This window comes from Ctenopharyngodon idella, chromosome 2 (genome assembly GCF_019924925.1).
Source record: "Ctenopharyngodon idella isolate HZGC_01 chromosome 2, HZGC01, whole genome shotgun sequence".
Taxonomy (NCBI): Eukaryota; Metazoa; Chordata; class Actinopteri; order Cypriniformes; family Xenocyprididae; genus Ctenopharyngodon; species Ctenopharyngodon idella.
Window position 1 is genome coordinate 22,480,299 of NC_067221.1, and position 22,996 is coordinate 22,503,294.

Consider the following 22,996-nt stretch of genomic DNA (forward strand, 5'->3'; position numbering starts at 1 on the left):
GCATTACTAACAGCCCCACTCATAGGAGTGTGAGTGTGTACGCGTGTGGCATAGGAAGACACTTCCAATACTGTTGATTACTTGCCATTTTATGAAAACCAGATATTTCAAAGTCTAAATGTGTAAAAATATACATTGTCTTGCTTTGTGAATTAAACATCTTGTCTGGATAATTATGGAAATGAGGTGTTAGGTGTTGTGTTGACAGGTTGTTGATATCTCATCATAACCAATTATAAACTGTGACATGTATACATCTCAAGAAAGTCTACTAAATGGAAGAACATGATTAGAGATGCTCAAACTTTCAAACGTTTTTTAAATAAATGTAGCAAGGACTTATTATGGAAGTACTGGTAGCACTTTATTTTACAATCCTCTTTCGCATGAATATACTATGAACCTACTGTTAATGACACTAACGGGTAATAACTAGATACTAACCCTGAACCTACCCCTAACCTTAAAGGCTTAGTTCACCCAAAAATGAAAATAATGTCATTTATTACTCACCCTCATGCCGTTCCACACCCGTAAGACCTTCGTTAATCTTCGGAACGCAAATTAAGATATTTTTGTTGAAATCCGATGGCTCAGTGAGGCCTGTATAGCCAGCAATGACATTTCCTCTCTCAAGATCCATTAATGTACTAAAAACATATTTAAATCAGTTCATGTGAGTACAGTGGTTCAATATTAATATTATAAAGCGATGAGAATATTTTTGGTGCGCCAAAAAAACAAAAAAAATGACGAAGTCACGTGATTTCAGCAGTTTGGTGGTTTGACACGCGATCCAAATCATGATTCGACATGCTGATTCATAACGCTCCGAAGCTTACTGAAGCAGTGTTTTGAAATCAGCCATCACTATATAAGTCGTTATTTTGTTTTTTTGGCGCACCAAAAATATTCTCGTCTCTTTATAATAATAATATTGAACCACTGTACTCACATGAACTGTTTTTAGTACATTAATGGATCTAACTTAACCTATGTAGTTACCTTACACTACTCAGTACTTTTGTGGGTAAGTACACTGTAAGTACATTGAAAGTGCACATACTTATTAAGGAAATAATATACTTCAGTGTGAACTGAATGTAATGTTTTCAGACACTTTTACAATTAAATGAAAATCCATTTAATTCTAGTTTAAATTTATATTAAATGCAATTAGCTGAACTTAAGAGTGCTTTGTGACCCACTTATTTAGGACTTGTGTAATGTGTAGTTGCAATTTAGCTAAAATTATATAAACTTCATATGTAATTTAGAATAATAGGCTACAGTTAAAATTATAGTCAAGTACTTTACATGTGCTTTAGTATGTTAGGCAAAATAAGTGTACTTCTGTAAAGCATGACAAAGGTTTATTAAAACATAATGATTTAAAAATGTAAAACTTGACATTATTACAATGTATAATTACAGTATGCGTGTTAAGAAACAGTCATGAAAGTGTACTCTCTTTACTGTGGCTTTTTATTTTATTAATAATATATTTTCTGCAAGTACAGTTTTTAAATACTTTCAAATTTGAAGTACACTACAAGTGCACATTCAGTACAATTCAAGCACACTTCCTTTTCACAGTGGTTGCAAATGAAAATAGTTCCGAAGGAACCCCAAACAAAAACAAATGTGTTCCCACGAACAATTGTTTCCTCATTGTACTGTACTGCAAAGTAGGTGCTACATTTGATAAAGGACCTACTTCACCACCATTAAAAAAAAAAAAAAAAAAAAAAAAGGCCATTGACGACTTCTGTCCCTGCCTCATGGGAAAGTAAAGTGTCCATCAAATGCGCACTTCGGAATCTCTGGGAAACTAGGTCATCAAGGTACTTTTTGTATACTGTTGTTCAAATACTTGTGTATTTGGATATACTGTTTATTTGCCATATTGTTTTTCACATACCATGTAGTAAGGAAAGTTTGCATATTTGGACTTGGGTACTGTGATGTTTCATTCCTGAATTAATACGTATTTATGAACAAATCAGTTGAATGAAACAGCAAATGGCTCACTCAAGACAGCCACTTATCAGCAACTCCTGGTGTAATGTAACCTGCAGAAAGAGTTATTAAAAACTAAATACCACTATGTGGAGACTAATTTATTATGTAACTGGTCCTATTTGATTCAAACCAGCGTCTCTGAGATGGAAAGCGGGTGCGCTAACATCAGTCGCTAGTGTGCCTCTTGAGGCCAGGGGAATGAAGTTTACTCACACAGCTCTTAGCTTGCCTCCATTACACATACACGATTATAAACTTTAAAAACCAGAAGTTTATTCAAAATTTACAGATATTATAATTTATACAAAATTAACACACTGATTTATGGAAGAATTGATAAGCACTCAAAATTATGTTCCTTGGTAATCAAGAGATTTCGATATCACACTCGTTTGTACTTTTAGAAGAACATGGAATTAAACACTTTTTGCAAGTTCAGGTAGCACAGATTTAACTGAATGTGCAATGGCATTAAAAGCAGATCATTAATAATATTTACACTTTGATATTTCAAACATAGCATCTGCGCCTTTCATATTCTCCCTCTTGAATTCTCACACTCACAGGGATCAAACAGGCTGAGATATCTAGTGCAGGAGAAACATCTGGTGAGCACAGAGTCAGAAGGGTTTCCAGGAAAGTCTGGCCTTTTTTTCCCAGTGTGCTCAAAGAACACGAGCCCCTCTGATAATCGAGTTAATTAAGTGTGTCCATGCCCGACACCACAAAAAAAGAAAGAAAAAAAAAAAAGGATCAACAAGCCCACGAAAGTTGACACTGATAAATGGAGTCTGTCAGACTGCAGGGACCTTGAGGGACATTCATGGGGCATATGATTGTTTGAAAACATAAGAGCTGTTTATGAGCACCAACTATAAACTGAAAAAAGCTTTTATTCCAATCAAACCTTTATTTCACACTCACATCACATCAGCAGAGGTAAAAAACTGTCAATAGGCACCAGCAGTGATGAGCATTTATTACTTTAAAGGAATATTCTGGGTTCAACACAAGTTACTGCTTGTGCGCATGAACAGTGTGTGATGTATACATTTAAATAGGATTTACATCTCAGGAACTTACGTATGTTTATTATTTAGGCTATGTCTTATGAAATTATGTGTTATTAACAAAGTTTGAGAGGAACACGTTCAAATGATCTATCCAAACAGCACGAGAGGAGACCTATACAGTGTATATACAGGTGCTGGTCATATAATTAGAATATCATCAAAAAGTTGATTTATTTCACTAATTCCATTCAAAAAGTGAAACTTGTATATTATATTCATTCATTACACACAGACTTATATATTTTAAATGTTTATTTCTTTTAATTTTGATGATTATAACTGACAACTAAAGAAAATCCCAAATTCAGTATCTCAGAAAATTAGAATATTGTGAAAAGGTTCAATATTGAAGACACCTGGTGCCACACTCTAATCAGCTAATTAACTCAAAACACCTGCAAAGGCCTTTAAATGGTCTCTCAGTCTAGTTCTGTAGGCTACACAATCATGGGGAAGACTGCTGACTTGACAGTTGTTCAAAAGACGACCATTGACACCTTGCACAAGGAGGGCAAGACACAAAAGGTCATTGCAAAAGAGGCTGGCTGTTCACAGAGCTCTGTGTCCAAGCACATTAATAGAGAGGTGAAGGGAAGGAAAAGATGTGGTAGAAAAAAGTGTACAAGCAATAGGGATAACCGCACCCTGGAGAGGATTGTGAAACAAAACCCATTCAAAAATGTGGGGGAGATTCACAAAGAGTGGACTGCAGCTGGAGTCAGTGCTTCAAGAACCACTACGCACAGACGTATGCAAGACATGGGTTTCAGCTGTCGCATTCCTTGTGTCAAGCCACTCTTGAACAACAGACAGCGTCAGAAGCGTCTCGCCTGGGCTAAAGACAAAAAGGACTGGACTGCTGCTGGGTGGTCCAAAGTTATGTTCTCTGATGAAAGTAAATTTTGCATTTCCTTTGGAAATCAGGGTCCCAGAGTCTGGAGGAAGAGAGGAGAGGCACACAATCCACATTGCTTGAGGTCCAGTGTAAAGTTTCCACAGTCAGTGATGGTTTGGGGTGCCATGTCATCTGCTGGTGTTGGTCCACTGTGTTTTCTGAGGTCCAAGGTCAACGCAGCCGTATACCAGGAAATTTTAGAGCACTTCATGCTTCCTGCTGCTGACCAACTTTATGGAGATGCAGATTTCATTATCCAACAGGACTTGGCACCTGCACACAGTGCCAAAGCTACCAGTACCTGGTTTAAGGACCATGGTATCCCTGTTCTTAATTGGCCAGCAAACTCGCCTGACCTTAACCCGATAGAAAATCTATGGGGTATTGTGAAGAGGAAGATGCGATATGCCAGACCCAACAATGCAGAAGAGCTGAAGGCCACTATCAGAGCAACCTGGGCTCTTATAACAACTGAGCAGTGCCACAGACTGATCGACTCCATGCCACGCCGCATTGCTGCAGTAATTCAGGCAAAAGGAGCCCCAACTAAGTATTGAGTGCTGTACATGCTCATACTTTTCATGTTCATACTTTCAGTTGGCCAAGATTTCTAAAAATCCTTTCTTTGTACTGGTCTTAAGTAATATTCTAATTTTCTGAGATACTGAATTTGGGATTTTCCTTAGTTGTCAGTTATAATCATCAAAATTAAAAGAAATAAACATTTGAAATATATCAGTCTGTGTGTAATGAATGAATATAATATACAAGTTTCACTTTTTGAATGGAATTAGTGAAATAAATCAACTTTTTGAATGAATAAACTGTATAGACATATTTTCAAAAAATAAAACATAATAAAAATAAAAAATAACTGAAACTTTAACAAAAATAAATATGAAAAAAGAATATTTAAAAATAAAAACTTATTCAAAATAAACTAATAGTATATTAATGATACTAAAATAACACTGGTTTGTATAAACAGAACTTTCAGAATCTGAAATAATAAAAATTTGTAAACATACTGTTGCAGCTCTGTTGAAAATGCATTCACTGTGTTCAACATTTCCCACAGATAAGCTTTTGAGGAATAATGGAGTTGAATCATACATGAACACACAAATTTATGAATGCTTAAATAAAGGCAGTGACAAACAAGCTGTTTTAATTGGCTCTCCTCAGTTTACATAAGCTAAAGCTCTGACCCTGTCCATATGCCCCCCAGCATTTCTTCAAGCTCAGAGGAAAGTGTGAGCCGTGGGTAACATCCTCATATTTACCTCTCCATTTGACAGGCCGCTAAATAAATTCACACATCCTTCGTTCATATTGGTCATCCCTCGATCTGCATATTGATGTGGATTATGAGTCTACAGTTGCTGACCTGCTTGGCTGTTTTGACGGACAGCTGTGTGTGGGTGGTTGGTTTGTGGAGATGGACCCAGATCTTGTTGGTAGACTGGCAGTGCAGGTCTCACTTTGACTGCTTATACATATTTTATATTGCTCAGTTCCAACCATTGGCATGTCTACATTGGACAGTGAACGGATGCCTGACTGCTTTGTATTTGCACAATGCGATTAATAAATAAACGGCAAGCAACTTTTCCCCTTTCTCGTTCTTCAGGTTCTTCGTTACTCCGTAGTTACGTGGACAGAATAGGATGAGAGATTTTGAATGTTGAGAGCAAAAGAAAAAAAGTTCTCTTGACTGATGGGAGATTACAGCAGAGCTAGAGAGAATGTATTACAAACACTTTAGGCATTTCAGTACAGGCTGAAGAGGAAAGAAGATATTTATCCCAGGTGTATAAATATAGTATTTTTCATGATTTTTCGAATCAGATCTTGGCACCAGAAAATCATAGAGACTTGAGGGTGGGCTCTTTTGATTAGGGCCTGTAAGCAACCTTCTAGAACATCATATCACACCCTACACTGGAAACAAATGAATTGTCTAACTCAGCATTTTTGTTTTCTATTACAAATATCCAAACATTTTTAAATCAAGATGCATTTACTTGAGAAGCAAAGTGACATAAGATATTAAGTCTTCTGAAATTATCATTTAATTGCTTAAAACAAGAAAAAATATCTGCAAATGGGGTCAGAAAAAAATCTTGTTTTCCTTTTGAATTAAGTTTGTTTTTCCCCATTGGAAGATTTTATTTTTTTTTTCTCTATACATAAACTCAATTTTGACCATTCAAGGCATAATAAATTGTCATTTTGCTTCTAAATATCTTGATTTAAGAATGTTTAGATATTTGTACTGGAAACAAGACAATAATAAATAAAAAAAATCTTTTTTTTTTTTTTTTTAGTTAACCACCCTGGGGTGTGTTTACCGAAAGCATCATTAATAAACTATGGTCGTAAGTCCCATTGAACTCTAGTGGTAACGACGGAACTTGCGACCATAGTTAGCTTAGGGAAATGCACAGCAGAACATCTTTGTACACCTCTGGTACAGAGTACATAATATGTATATTATATTCAATATTGGGGAAAGTTACTTTTAAAAGTAATGCATTACAATATTGTGTTACTTTCTAAAAAAGTAACTAATTGCGTTTCTTAGTTACTTTTATGAAAAGTAATGCGTTACATTACTTTTGCGTTACTTTTTCTTTCCTGGGCTGGGCTTGCTTGTTTGTTTTTTAATAACAACAAAAAAGTTCTATTTTTGGCAAATGTAAAGGCCCTTTCACACCAAACGTGAAATGAATAAGCCTCAGGCTGAAGGAAATGCATATTTATCTGTCTACCTGTACAGTAGAGGGCGCAGCTCAAACAAACCTTTCAGCTGTGCTGCCATTCTGGATTAAAGAAGAATAGGATACAGGAGAAGGAAGTTCAACACTCTTATTTCTGAAATCTAATTTAAAGTAATTTTTGCTTATTAGTATGGTTGAATTAGATCATTGAAGGTCAGCAGCAAATACATTGGTTAATAAAGTGAGATTAAATACATAAAGTACATTTGTATAATTTAATATAGTTAATTATTATAGGTTTGCGTAAAATTCTGAGATTGCATTTCACTGTTTTTATTCATTTTGAGGAATACTGAATGTATTTGTGCAAGTGAGATGAGTAAATGCATGTTCACATTTAGTCTAGAACTACAATAACCATCATGTTCACACAGCGCACACAACACCTCTGCACTTTATTTCTCTCAACATGAAGAAAGGAGAGCTGTCAGTCAATAAATATGAAAAAGTAACTTGCATTACTTATTTGAAAAAGTAACTTAGATATTTTGTTGTAAATTAAAAAAAGTAATGCGATACTTTACTAGTTACTTGAAAAAGTAATCTGATTACGTAACTCAAGTTACTTGTAATGCATTGCCCCCAACAATTCAGTTGTGTTATTTTTTGCCAAGGGGTAATCCTTTAAATAAGTGATGTGAGGCCAAGTACGGTGTCCCACACTCAGAATATATGCTCTGCATCTCACCCATCCTAGTGCACACAGTGAGTATTGAACACACACACATACACACACCTGGAGCAGTGGGCAGCTGTTTTTGTGTGGCCCCCAGGGAGTGAGGGAGCGATTGTGATCATTTCCTGCCTGTACTGAGACTCGAACCCGCGACTTTGGGATTACAAATCCAACTCTCTAACCATTAGGTCACAACTGCCCCCTTTCCTTTCCTTTCCTTTCCTTTCCTTTCCTTTCTTTTTCTTTTTTTTTTAATTGAAAAAAAAGGCAACACCCTGCCCTGTGTGAGGCTTGAACTCATGACCTTTAGATTATAAGAATGACGCACTGCCTAACTGTGCCAATGAGGCACGTTTTGATGTTTCCTCAGCCAGACCTTCCTGAAAATAATTTTACTGCAATCATGGCTCTTTAGTCACTTTGCTTTGGCAATAAATGGCTGTTAAAGTGCCCCTATTATGCTATTTTAAAGGTTCCTTTTGTTTTGGAGGTCTCCTACAATAGGTTTACATGCAACCAAGGTCAAAAAACACATTCACTGTCTTACAATGCACATTGCACATCACCACATTTCTTTAAGAGTCTAAAAAAAAAAAAAAAGTCTTCACAAACATCTGTATTACACACTGCATGGAAGTGTATGGAAGTGTAATATACGAAAAAGCATAATGGGGCACTTTAAAGGTAGTCTATCCTTGTAGACTGAAACTGTCTTCAAGTTGCAAGTGCAAAGAGATCTATATTTTTACAAAATCTGAAATCCTTTTTTTTTCTATTTAAATGGTGACTCATTTACATTTATCATGAGAGATCTCTACATATTCAGAGTCTTTGAGTGAATATAAAGAGATCAACACTGTGCGAAAGACCCGTTAAAGGATTGGTTCACTTTCAAATGAAAATTAGCCCAAGCTTTACTCACCCTCAAGCCATCCTAGGTGTTTATATGACTTTCTTCTTTCTGATGAACACAATCGGAGATATTTAAATAAATATCCTGACACATCTGAGCTTTATAATGGCAGTGAACAGGGGTCACGAGTATGAGCTGAAGAAAGTGTCTCCATCCACATCCATCCATCATAAATGTGAACTCCACACGGCTCCGGGGGGTTAATAAAGGCCTTCTGAAGTGAAGCGATGCGTTGGTGTAAAAAAATATCCATATTTAACAAATTATGAAGTAAAATATCTAGCTTCCGCCAGAGCGCCTTCCGTATTCAAGTTACAAAGAAAGTGTAAACTGGTGTGGCGTCAGTTACACTTTTTCCATAAGTTGAATAGGGAAGGCGTAGGGCTTTCTTCGTATGCATCAGGATATTTATTAAAAATTTCTCCGATTGTGTTTATCAGAAAGAAGAAAGTCATATACACACCTAGGATGGCTTGAGGGTGAGTAAAGCTTGGGCTAATTTTCATTGAAAGTGAACTAATCCTTTATTAATGGACAATAATAATAGTTTATGACACAGATGCGCAGTAACACTTTCCTCCCGATACTGATACTGGTTTATAATGTTGAATAAAGCCCTGCTTTATTGTATTTAAATGCTACATTTTGTTGATGTTTGGGGGAAGCCAGTAGCTTAGTGGTGGTACTTATGTTGTTGTTATAAATGTGAGTCTACAGATATTGTGGATTGTGATAAAGAAGTAAGCATTTTTTTGTCAGAGATGTATTCTTTATCCTCTTTGTTACAAGACCACACAAATATATGCTGACACACCTCTAAGAACATAAAGAAAAAATCGTCACAAGACGATACAACTCTACACCAGTATTCATGTTCATCTCCTATGTGTGAATGGAGGATACTGGTTAGTGTACCCAGCTATATCTCGGCTCTCCTTCTCCATATGCTTGTACAAATATATGTTTAACTTGATTCCTTCTCCTGCTTTGGTGTTCTAACGACACACCCAGATCAACTCAACCCCCTCTGTGACAACTAGCACCTTACAATCCTTAGCCATTCCCAGCTACATACACTTTTATATTTTCATTTGTTATGTAATTGTGGGCCCAGGACTACATCATAATGTTTACACTTAATTTTTTTAAGTTTCTTTCAAAAGTACTATTTGAAAGCTAAAATCTTAACTTTACACAAAATATCATGACTTTGCTGTTTGTTACATAAAGAAGATAAATCTTAAATATACATTCATCCCCAAAATTCCCCTCCCCTTGATAACGACAAAGAAATATGAATATGAATTTTTTTACATATTTTACAAAACAGACAAATCTTATATCACAAGAAAGCTCTCATTCTCAGGAATTTGGCTAATCAGTTTGTTTTATTGTTTTAACATCATAGTTTGAATGATCTTCAAAAGAATAACACAGTGTAATACGATCACTGTGAGAAAACATGTCAAATGTCTCATTCATTTCTACTGCGATCACCGCTTCTCTGAGATAAAATCAGCCACAAACTCTATATCATATTTTAATTTAAGATGTTTCCTTCTTTCCCACTTTTACTTTTCTGTGAGCTTTTCTGTGAGCTTTCCCTGGTAAATAATGTACTGGTATGTAGCGGATGTCCAGAACACAAAACTAACTTCATATAACAAAAAGAAACAAGAAAAAATCGTAACTGAAGTAACTTTTTCTGTGGAAAAAAATATTGCATTTTTTCAGTACATTTCTTTTTGTCACGATATGTAAAAAAACCCTCAAGGATCTCAAGCTTGATGAACCAAGGTTGATTTCAAACCCTGTCAAACCCTGAAGACAGAACATCTAATTTACTGTACGAAATTTGCTTTCATAACAGACACGTCCTGGACGGCCCAGTCTGTGCCTCTATACGCTCGTGTCCTTGAAGGCATCTACGACAGTCGCATTGCTCCTCATTGTCACGTCAGCTGAACACTGTCTGATGAAAGTATGTGTGTGTTCCTGAAGGAGATCAATTGTTTTTGTCTTTGTATGCTGACACCAGCATTAATATTTTAAGGCAAAATTTCAAGAGACTGACAAAAACCTTTAAAAACAAACTAATACAAGTGTCATTCTGGTTCCGGAATCTGTCCTGGAGAAACTAAAGGGGTCTTGGGCACAGACTGTGAAACAACCAGCTCAACCGGAATCCTGGACGTCCATTCATTATCCTGTCCTCTTTCCTGAGTGCAGTTATCCTAACATAGTGTGCTGAAACACACTCTCGCCCTCAAATATTTATGCTCAAACTGTATGAATTTTAAATAAAATGTCACTCACTGTGCATTAATCAAAGACTCTTTAACACAAACCCAAAATAATTTTCCTAACCCAGTGCTGAGAAGGGCACTTAAAGTGAATAATTTGGAATCCTCTTCAGTGGATAGTTCTTAGCAAAGTTTTTATGTAAGTATTAATCTAACATGCATGGTTCCAACCCCGTATAATGAGAAAACACAACTATTTTACTGTAAGAGATTTAGTATGAATTTGTACAGTTTGATTTGTATGAAAATGTATGAATAATATGACATGGTTCCAACTCGATTTCATGAGAAAACGTGCAGTAACTACTTCAAGAGTTGGTGGTTTTATATAAGCTCATACGATTTGATTTGTACAAAAAAAAAAAAAGGAAAAAAAAAAGATTAATCTGACATGGATCACAAATCTAATGTGAAACTGCAACAAGTTGCCGATTCCATATGAATTTGTACAATTTGTTTGTATGAAAATGTACGATTAATCTGACATGATTCCAACAAGATCCCATGAAAAAACATTGCTATTTTACCAGTTGGCCATTTTGCATGAATTTGTACAGTTTGATTCTAATGAAAACAATTTTTGGTCCAAACCTCTTAATTTCTTTTTCTATAAAACAAAAGGAGAATTTTTGAGACTTTAAGAATGATAATAAAAATGACACACTACAGTTATTAAAATCAAGTGCTTCAGTATGTTAGTCAACACATCAAAATAAGTATACTTTAAAGCTTGACAAAAGATTTTTAAAACATAAAATTAAAATTTCTCTTTAAAAGAAAACGTTTAATGTTTATTTAACATTATTGCAAAGTGCACTTTTTAAAAGTGTACTTAAAATTAGTCATGAAGTGTACTCTCTTTAAGTGCAATTAAGGCTTAGTTATACTTCATTTTCCGTGTTCCGCTCCATCTCGCATACAGTTGAGTGCGCGAGCCTTTCAAAGTATACTTCTTTGGCTGTGAGCATGGAAAGACGTGTTCAGCGCAAAGTCCAGTGGACTTTGTTTTCAAGTGCTCAGGTCACTCAGACATGCGCTGTTGTACGCGCACCGTCTGCACGGACACAAAAATTGGGCTGCACACGGACAGTTTACGTGGATGTCCACGGATCCTCCTGATGACGAAAATTACAGCCATACTTTGGGTATTAAGTAGCTTTTTTTTTTATTACGGTAAGTTTAGTATAGGGAACACATATTTACTATTAATCACGACTTTTCCCTCAATAAATTCCTAATTTACTGCTCATTAATATTTAGTAAGGTAGTTGTTAAGTTTAGATATTGGATAGGATTAAGAAAGTAGAATAAGGTCATGTAGAATAAGTATCATTTTAAGATTTGAAGTACACTACAAGTGCACATTCAATACAATTAAGTGCACTACTTTTTCACAAGGGTAGTTTGGCTGAATGCATGTCAAATCAGCAGACTGTCTGAAAAGTAAAATGCTGGAGTTAGCCAGAACTGATGGAAAATATGTACAGAAGTATAATTCACTTACTGAGGGAGGGGCAGGGGGAGTATGGGTTTAGGGGTTTATAAATCAGTATGGGTTTCCATCAGCTTCGGTTTTCACTCACTGACCACAGGCAATACATTATATGTAATGTTTGGCTAGCAGCCATTAGCCTGCAGCTCTCTACTGTGTTTACCCAATGCAGCTTAGTAGAGCCGAACATGTCCAGTACCTGGTTGGGAGACTTCATTGGGAAAGCTAAGCTTGCTGCTCACTCTGTGGTCATTAAACGAGTAGGCCTCTATCACATCATTCTGTCCCTCTCTACAGGCAGCTGGTGTGTGGTGCACTATGACAGCCATTGCATCATCCAGGTGGAAGCTGCACACTGGTAGAGAAAAGTTTCCCACTCTCTATAAAATTCTATGTAGTGTTAGGATGACAGGTATGTCACGTCACTCACCCGTGACTAATAAGAGGTGTGTGTCTGATGCCTGAGTGCTTGTATCACACCACTTATCTGTATTTGCCCTTTCCAGATAGACTCTGTATTTATTCTTCCTTTATTTAACCAGGTTAAAAACTCATTGAGATTAAATCTCTTTTACAAGAGTGACCTGGCCAAGAAAGCAGCAACAATAACGTAAACATACAAATACACATCAAGACAGAAAAATACAATTAAGGATCACAACAGCAATTTACCAAAGGATAAAACACATAATCTGTTAAAAGTAACTTAAACTCATTTAGTGATGGAAGCACAGTCAGCTTTAAGACGTTTTGTAATGTAGAAGCATTGTATTTAAAGCCTTTTTTACCTAGCTCTGTTCAAACTCGAGGAACTTTAAGATATAACAAATTGTTTGAACGAAGATTGTAACAGACATTTGTGTTTGAAAAGCTGAGAGACAAGATGGAGCTAGACCACAAATAGATTTATAAATAAAACAATACCAATTAAAAGTTCTTTGAGTATACAAAGATGGCAACTCAGCCTTATCATATGAAGTGCAATGATGTGCTTGATAGCTATAACCAGTAATAAAACGTAAAGCACTATGATAAACAGTGTCAAGTTTTTTTTAAATAATGTACTAGGGCAGTCATATAAAGCAGATCTCCGTAATCCAATAGTGGTAAAAAGGTTGCAGATACCAAATATTTCCTTGCACTAAAAGAAAATAAAGTTCTGTTTCTGAAATAAAAACCCAATTTAAGCTTATGTTTAGAAAGTAATTTATCAATGTGTGGCTTAAAGGTTAATCGACTATCAAATAAAATACCCAGGTACTTATAACTCACAACACATTCTGTTTTTGCTCCATGGGAAGATATATCAGGAAGATTACTTGATAGAGCTTTAGAATTTGAAAAAATCATTAGTTTAGTTTTATCTATATTTAAAACCAGTTTAAGTTGACATAGACGAGACTGAACAATATCAAACGCTGACTGTAAATAATGAAGACCTTGTGAAGCTGATGAAGCACAGCAATAAATAGCAGTGTCGTCTGCATAAAGATGGTACATAGCATTGGGAATATTATCACAAATATTATTTATATACAAAGAAAATAAAATGGGTCCCAGAACAGACCCCTGAGGGACACCTTTAGAGACTGACAGAACAGATGAGGTACAACCCTTTAAAAACACACACTATGTTCTCGCTGAAAGGTAGTTTGCAAACCATTTGATAGCATTATCTGAGAAACCAACAATGGCAAGTCTTTTTAGAAGGATGTCGTGATCAACTGTGTCAAAAGCCTTCGATAAATCAAGAAAAAGAGCTCAACAAATTTGTTTACAGTCTAAGGCATTTATAATAATCATTAAACACTTTCATGGCGGCAGTAACAGTGCTATGCTGCTTTCTGAAACCATACTGAAAAGAGGATCGAATATTATTTCCAAAAAAGTTTTTAATTGCTCATTCACTAATTTCTCCAAAAGCTTAGATACAAACACACAGTTTAGATACTAGCCTATAATTGTTTAACTGCAATGAATCCCCCCCCTTTAAAAAGAGGAGAAACAAAAGCAGACTTTCAGATCTTTGGGAGTTCGCATTGGGAAATAGAAAGATTAAATAAATAAGTCAGTGGTTCAGCAATAAAATCAGCTGCTAGCTTTAAATAAAATGGTTCTAGGTTATCGGGCCCTGCAGACTTATTTGGGTCCAACTGACTCAGGACTTTATGGACCTGAGAAACAGAGAACTGGGTAAGTTCAAATTTTTGTGTAGTTAATTTACATGGAACATCAATTGAGGGTATGCTAAGAGAATTAGTCATAGAACAGTTTAGAGACTGAGATTCAAATAAAGAACCTGAAGATATAAAATGCTCGTTTAAGCTATCTAAGCTAACTGACTTCTCTGTAGTCAGGTGATCATTTTTAGTAATAATTTTATTAATCTCCATATTATCAGCTCGAGACAATGACTTGATTGTTTTCCAAAATTTAACTGGATTATTTAAATTTTGTGATGTTTCAAATAGATAGAAATCTGATTTGGCTTTTTTTGTCTGGGAAGTACAAAGATTTCTCAACTTTCTAAAATGAAGCCAGTCCGATTCAACTTTGGTGCTTCTAGCTTTGGCCCAAGCTGCATTCCTGTCCTGCAGAAGCCTAGTTAGCTCCGATGTGAACCAAGGATTATTTTGTGCTTTCACTCTTATTTTACGCATTGGTGCATGCTTATTTACCAGGTGCATAAAACTACTGTGGAAAAAATTCCATGCTATCTCAACATCATTTATTAAAGTAATACGACTCCAGTCAAAAAGATACAAATCATGATGATTGTATAATAGTGGTGGGGATTTTTCACTGACTCTTATATGATTTTGCCAGTAGGTGGCGATAAGTGGCTGTCTTTATGAGTAAGTCATTGAATCATTCATTCAAACAGTTTATTCAAAATGGTGATTCATTCAGGAATGAAACAAGTCACTCAACAAATTCTTACGGCAGTTCTTAACCATTTAACATTTTGGTGAATTGATGGCTAATTCGTATGAATTTGTACAATCTAATTTGTTTGTTTTTGTACAATCTTCTTACGCACTGACAGTTAGGTTCAGGGTTGGGGTTAGGGGTAGACCAACCTGCTTGCTTTTTTTTTTTTTTTTCTAAAAATCATACATACGAACAAATCACATCATATAAATTCATACAAAATCGTAAAATATAGTTTTAATATGAGTTTTATGAAAATATAGAGTTTTCTCATGAGACAGGGTTGGAATCATTCAGGAATGAAACATGGTTCTGCAATGGCTTCCATTTTGAACTGTTTGTGTTTCCAGAAGATAAAAACAGATAGAGTAACTAGCAATGCTTTGTCTAAAATGTAAGTACTCAATATTAACTTCTTATATAAAATTATTTCTGTAATCACTTTTGCAATTTTGCTGATATTCAGAAATAGCACTTTTGCTCCTGCGATATTGCTTAAATATTTATTTTGAAGCTTATTTTATAAAATCTTACAACATTAATTCTTAATAAATATTGATTCTAAAACTTATTTGAACTGTAATGTTGCCATAGTCTTTGTTATATTCGACACATGGCAACAAAGTTTAAACCTTACATAAAACTGTATTTTTTCTTTTTTTTAACACTAAAATTGTGTAAAAACACATTGTTTTGGGTTCATGGCTATACTATTTAATGTTTATGGATTGGCCTCATTCACTTCGAAACTATGGTACTTTACGTAACATTATGTAAGTTGACATTTGTGCTGGCTACTGTATACAGGCCACCAGGACACAATACAGACTTTATCAAAGAATTTGCTGACTTTCTATCAGAGTTAGTACTAGCTGCAGATAAAGTCCTTGTTGTTGGTGATTTTAATATTCATGTAGATAATAAAAAAGACGCATTAGGATTGGCATTTGCAGATATTCTAAACTCTATTGGTGTTAGACAACATGTGTCAGGACCCACTCATTGTCGTAATCATACTTTAGATCTAATATTGTCACATGGAATCGATATTGATGCTGTTGAAATTCTGCAGCAGAGTGACGACATCTCAGATCATTATCTAGTCTCGTGTATACTACATTTAGTCAAGGCGGCTAAACTGCCTCCATGCCATAAATATGGTAGAACCATCACTTCTACCACTAAAGATTGCTTTATAAATAATCTTCCTGATCATTTTCATCGCCTTAGCATACCAGACAGCTTAGAAGACCTCGATGTTGCAACAGAAACTATTGCCTCTGTCTTTTCCAGCACATTAGACTCAGTTGCTCCTTTGCGTTTAAAAAAGATTAAGGAAATTAATCCAATGCCATGGTACAATGACCACACTCGGGCCCTAAAGTTAGCAGCCAGAAAAATGGAGCGCAGCTGGAAGAAATCAAAACTAGAAGTATTTCGTATTTCGTGGAGAGAGAGAATGATTGAGTACAGAAAGGCCTTAAAATCTGCTAGATCTGCCTATTTTTCAAAACTCTTAGAAGAAAATAAACACAACCCTAGGTATTTATTTGATACAGTGGCTAAATTAACAAGAAATAAAGCTTCAACTTCTGATGTTTCCAAAGAGCACAGCAGTAATGACTTTATGAACTTCTTTACTTGCAAGATCGATAATATTAGAGAAAAAATAATAACCATGCAACCGTCTACTACAGTATCGTGTCAGATAGTGCATTGTAGTGTCCCTGAGGAAAAATTGAATTCATTTACTGCTTTAGGAGAGGAAGAATTGTCTAAACTTGTTAAATCATCAAAATCAACAACATGTATGTTAGACCCTATACCGACTAAGCTATTGAAAGAAATGCTTCCAGAGGTCATAGACCCTCTTCTCAATATCGTCAATTCATCTTTATCATTAGGATACGTACCAAAAACTTTTAAGCTGGCTATTATTAAACCTCTTATTAAAAAACCACAACTTGATCCTAGAGAATTAGTCAATTACAGGCCGATCTCAAATCTCACTTTTCTGTCAAAAATACTAGAAAAGGCAGTATCATCACAGCTATGTTCCTTTTTAGAAAGAAATGGTATCTGTGAGGATTTCCAGTCAGGATTTAGACCGTACCATAGTACTGAGACTGCTCTCATTAGAGTTACTAATGATTTGCTCTTATCATCAGATCGTGGTTGTATCTCTCTATTAGTGTTACTGGATCTTAGTGCAGCATTTGACACTATTGATCACAATATTCTTTTAAATAGACTCGAAAATTATGTTGGCATTAGTGGAATTGCATTGTCATGGTTTAAATCATACTTATCTGACCGTTATCAGTTTGTAGTAGTAAACGAAGACATGTCATATCGATCACAAGTTCAATATGGAGTACCACAAGGCTCAGTACTAGGACCGTTACTGTTCACTCTGTACATGCTACCCTTGGGAGATATCATTAGGAAGCATGGCGTTAGTTTTCACTGTTACGCTGATGATACTCAGCTCTATATTTCTTCGCGCCCTGACGAAACTTACCAATTCACAAAATTAACGGAATGCATAGCTGATATAAAAAATTGGATGACCAGTAATTTCCTACTACTAAATTCAGAAAAAATAGAGATTCTAATTTTTGGACCAAAAACTTCTTCACGTAATAACCTAGAATATTGTCTAACACTTGATGGCTGCTCTGTTAAGTCTTCGTCGTCAGTTAGGAACCTGGGTGTGCTCTTTGATACCAATCTTTCATTTGAAGGCCATGTTACTAGCATCTGTAAAACCGCATTCTTCCATCTTAAAAATATATCTAAACTACGACATATGCTCTCAATGAAAAATGCAGAACAGTTAGTTCATGCGTTCATGACCTCAAGGCTAGATTACTGTAACGCTCTACTGGGTGGTTGTTCTGCTTGCCTGATAAATAAACTACAGCTCGTACAAAATGCAGCAGCTAGAGTTCTTACTAGAACCAGGAAGTATGACCATATTAGCCCAGTTCTGTCAACACTGCATTGGCTTCCTGTTAAACATCGTATAGATTTTAAAATCTTGCTAATTACTTACAAAGCACTAAATGGTTTAGCTCCCCAGTACCTGAGCGAGCTCCTAATTCATTATAGTCCTTCACGTCTATTGCGATCTCAGAATTCAGGCCAGCTGATAATACCTAGAATATCAAAATCAACTGCAGGTGGTAGATCCTTCTCCTATTTGGCACCTAAACTCTGGAACAATCTTCCTAGCATTGTTCGGGAAGCAGACACACTCTGTCAGTTTAAATCTAGACTAAAAACGCATCTCTTTAACCTGGCATACACATAACACATTACCAATTTATATTTCCAAATCCGTTAAAGGATTATTAGGCTGCATAAATTAGGTCAGCCGGAACCGGGAACACTTCCTATAACACCTGATGTACTCGTTACATCAGAAGAAGAATGGCATCTACGCTAATATTAGTCTTTCTGTTTATCCCGAGGTTCACCGTAGTCAACCGGATCCGGGCCGTATCCAGGTGAGACCAAGGACCTGCACCTTGACACGACCACAACGCAGCCCTGAAGTATCAGCAGAGATTGAGTCAACTAGATCATCCCCTGTGAAGGCCTCATCGACACGACAGCCACGACACAGTTCCTCAACAACCGTCCATACCGGCGTGATGAAAACGATCCTCAATTGGATGGAACTGAAATAAATACTTTTAATGTTGCGATCCTATTGGACTTATGATAGCAACCTGAATTGTAACAAAGCACTGTTGGCCAGAGGAGAACTGGCACCCCGACTAAGCCTGGTTTCTCCCAAGGTTTTTTTCTCCATTTTAACACCAATTTGCCACTTGTCTGCCACCTGATGTCACCTGATGGAGTTTGGGTTCCTTGCCGCTGTCGCCTCTGGCTTGCTTAGTTGGGGACACTTGACTTGACATTTGATATTCAACAGTGCTTTTGATCTGCCTGCATTGACACTATTCTTTAAGAGCTGCTGTGCAGCCAAACAATGTACCAGTTATCAATGTAAAGCTGCTTTGACACAATCTACATTGTAAAAAGCGCTATATAAATAAAGGTGACTTGACTTGACTTGACTTCCACTGTAATTGCCTCACTGTTTTTTTTTTTTTTTTTGAAAAAAAAGAAAGAGTACAAACTCATTTTTGTGGTAGTCAACATGCGCTACAAGTAATGTTGACTACTAGGCTACACCACTGTCAATAATAGGCCTATAATTTGAATCAGAAGATGCAACTCTGATTCACCCACCTTGGACTGAGAGCACAAATTGAAGATCCTAATAATGAGGCCCAGCATATTAAACTACTGCACCAACCCAATGCTTTATTAATAAGCTTCAAGGGACTAAATGCTCTCAGTGTACCTAGGTTGAGGCAAAGATAAGTGCCTATGAACAACAGTGGATTGTGGCTGTATGTGAACTCTGTGTGAACGGTGGTGAGTTGTGGGTGGAGTTGCATGAGGTGAGGCCTTTGGCTGCTGTCACAGACACATCAGAGCACAACATCAATCAAGCCCTTTCATTAGAGGCTGTCTAGGTCTCTCTGCGCCTCCATCAGCAGATGAGTCCTCCATTATTGATCAAACCAAATACATCCAGCAGCCCTGCCACCACTATTTCTCCCAGCTTGGAAGTTTGCAGCCTTCTCCACAGGAGCAAGAGGGTTTCTTCCTCAAAGATGCAGAACTGAATTACATTGGTGTTATACACTGGACTAAAAATAAATTAATTAATTACAAAAGTGCACTAATCAGCTCAAATAGGCCAAAAAAAGAATATAGGGTTGAAAATACCTTTGGATATACTGCTGAGACAGCCTTGACTTGCATTTCAAGTGCATTAGTGCAATGTATATTTTGTTTTCACAAACTGAGGGATGAGTCAGGATTATGTATTGTGTTAACTGATAGAATTTTTAGAGACATCAGAAATTAAATACAGTTCGCAAAACACAAAATAAGAATTAAAGTCACACAGTAAGTTTATAATTTGCATTAGGATATAAAGATATAAAGTATAAAAATATAACAAAGTCATATAGTGAGATATAATGTCACATTCTCACATAAGTTGCAAATACAAGAAATAGTCACATGGCGAGATATAGTCATTTTGTGAGAGATCGTGTTCCACATACAAGAAACACATCTCTAAAAAAAAAAAAAAAAAAAGTCACATCGCTATATGGAAATAAAGTCACATTGTGAGATATAAAATCGCAGTGTGAGATATAAAGTTGCAAATTCAATAAAGTCACATCGCAAGATATAAATTTGGCAATGTGAGAAATAAACTCACAAATACAAGAAATAAAGTCACATTGTGACATATGAAGTTGCAAATACATGAAATAGTCACATCCCTACTGTGGATATAAAGTCGCAATGTCTGATATAAAGTCACAAATACAAGAAATAGTCACATTGCGAGATATAGTCATTTTGTGAGAGATCGTGTTCCACATACAAGAAACACATCTCTAAAAAAAAAAAAAAAAGTCACATCGCTATATGGAAATAAAGTCACATTGTGAGATATAAAATCGCAGTGTGAGATATAAAGTTGCAAATTCAATAAAGTCACATCGCAAGATATAAATTTGGCAATGTGAGAAATAAACTCACAAATACAAGAAATAAAGTCACATTGTGAGAAATAGTCACATTGTGACATATGAAGTTGCAAATACATGAAATAGTCACATCCCTACTGTGGATATAAAGTCGCAATGTCTGATATAAAGTCACAAATACAAGAAATAGTCACATGGCGAGATATAGTCATTTTGTGAGAGATCGTGTTCCACATACAAGAAACACATCTCTAAAAAAAAAAAAAAAAAAAAGTCACATCGCTATATGGAAATAAAGTCACATTGTGAGATATAAAATTGCAGTGTGAGATATAAAGTTGCAAATTTAATAAAGTCACATCGCAAGATATAAATTTGGCAATGTGAGAAATAAACTCACAAATACAAGAAATAAAGTCACATTGTGAGAAATAGTCACATTGTGACATATGAAGTTGCAAATACATGAAATAGTCACATCCCTACTGTGGATATAAAGTCGCAATGTCTGATATAAAGTCACAAATACAAGAAATAGTCACATTGCGAGATATAAAGTCGCATTGTGAGATATAAAGCAATGCGAGACAAATATGAGAAGCATTCAATAGTTAACAGTTTAGAGCTAGTGGTTGGATGGCAGGGGTTAAAAATGTAAGAGGGATTTCTGATGGCAGCCAGAAAACAAAAGTTGTTTCAGAGATGGAAAAAACTTTTTTTTTTTTTTTTTTTTTGATTGATTGATTGATTTTACTTGGCACAAGAAGCACCAATGAACTGTGTTAAAACAGAAACATACATTAAGAAAGAAAATGTCAATTTTGAATTCATTTGTTGACTTTAAGTTGTATTGAACTTCAAAGAAGGAAATATATATTCATCCATAGACTTTTTACATAAAATTGTGACAAATAACAACTCTGTTTAGAAAGACAAATCGCCTTTTACTTTTAGAATATGAACTACGTTCGGTTTTTCTTGTCTACGTCACTGTTAAACAGTTCTTATCTTGACTATGTACACATTTTGACATTCCATTTCCATTCAGATGTTCAAAACAGAATAATATTTCACTGTTTACTGCATACTGCACAGTATGCACTGTAAATGCTGACATCTTTAATAGTGTGGAGGAGGAAGTTTAGGATGACATGCTCCGGTCTTCAAAAGGTTTAGAGTAATTCAGGCAGACAGGAATAATGCATTTAACTGATTTTATTATCAGTGAATTTCAGCCCTCTCAGTGTGTCTGTCTTGAATCTTATAATAGTATGTGATATAGAACATATTATGCAATTACATCCACTGCACAGAGCAGAATGCGATGCTGTTTCCACATTACTTCAGTGGTGTCCAGTTATTATCTCAGAAGTAAAAAAAAAAAAAAAAAAATTCAGGTTCATTCGCCACACTGGAAATAGAAAGTCAAGTGCATTGCATTGTGGGATACAGTGTCATATAGTATGCTCGGGTTGTATACTTGCATTTTGGCACATTTGGGGTATTCTATACATGCAGAAAATTTGCATACTGTGCACAGCATTTACTGCAAAAATAGTACAATTAAAATGTAGTTTACTGAGTATAGTGTATTATTCTAAAACTAAAAGGTGAATTTTGAGGGTTCCTTCGCATTTTTTTTTTTTTTTTAATATATTTTAACTCTGAAAATAATTTATTTTAGTGAAAAGTCTACAGATGAACATCTATTTTCCAGGATAAGGCTAAAGACTTTTTTCAAGGATCATTTCAAATGTTTCCTCCTGAGTGGAGCAAACAGCATCCTTATGGTGTATAAATAAGGTGTTGTTGCTGAGCAACATTAAAACTTGAATAACAAGAAAGCAAAGGTAAAAAAGTAAAAGTGTTATTCATTATCTAATGCCTCCTTAACTTCCAAGAAGGCATAATGAGGAGTTGAAGAGCACTTCAACTGGGAAAAAGGCAGTAAGTGCTAAATAAAACTGTGGATGTTATTTAGAATAATGAGAATAATTACACAGTTATGTTTATTATATGTTTATGTTAACTGCATTTTAATCTGAAATGTTTGAATATACAATGCACCACCAGTGATTAGTTATGCATAGACTGTAAAAAGCAGTAGCCTGCAACTGTTAACTTAAATAGCTACTTCTACCTGATTTAACCCATAAAAATACTTTTCTTGCTATACATTAATGTATTTATAGGTTGATTCAGTAATGGTAAATAACATTTTTGACATGAATAAAAACAGTTAATTTAGATATTACTCTTTTTTCACTGTAGAATGGATGAAATTGTATCTTAAAGAGCAATGGCCAAAAAACTGCTGACCAAAAAA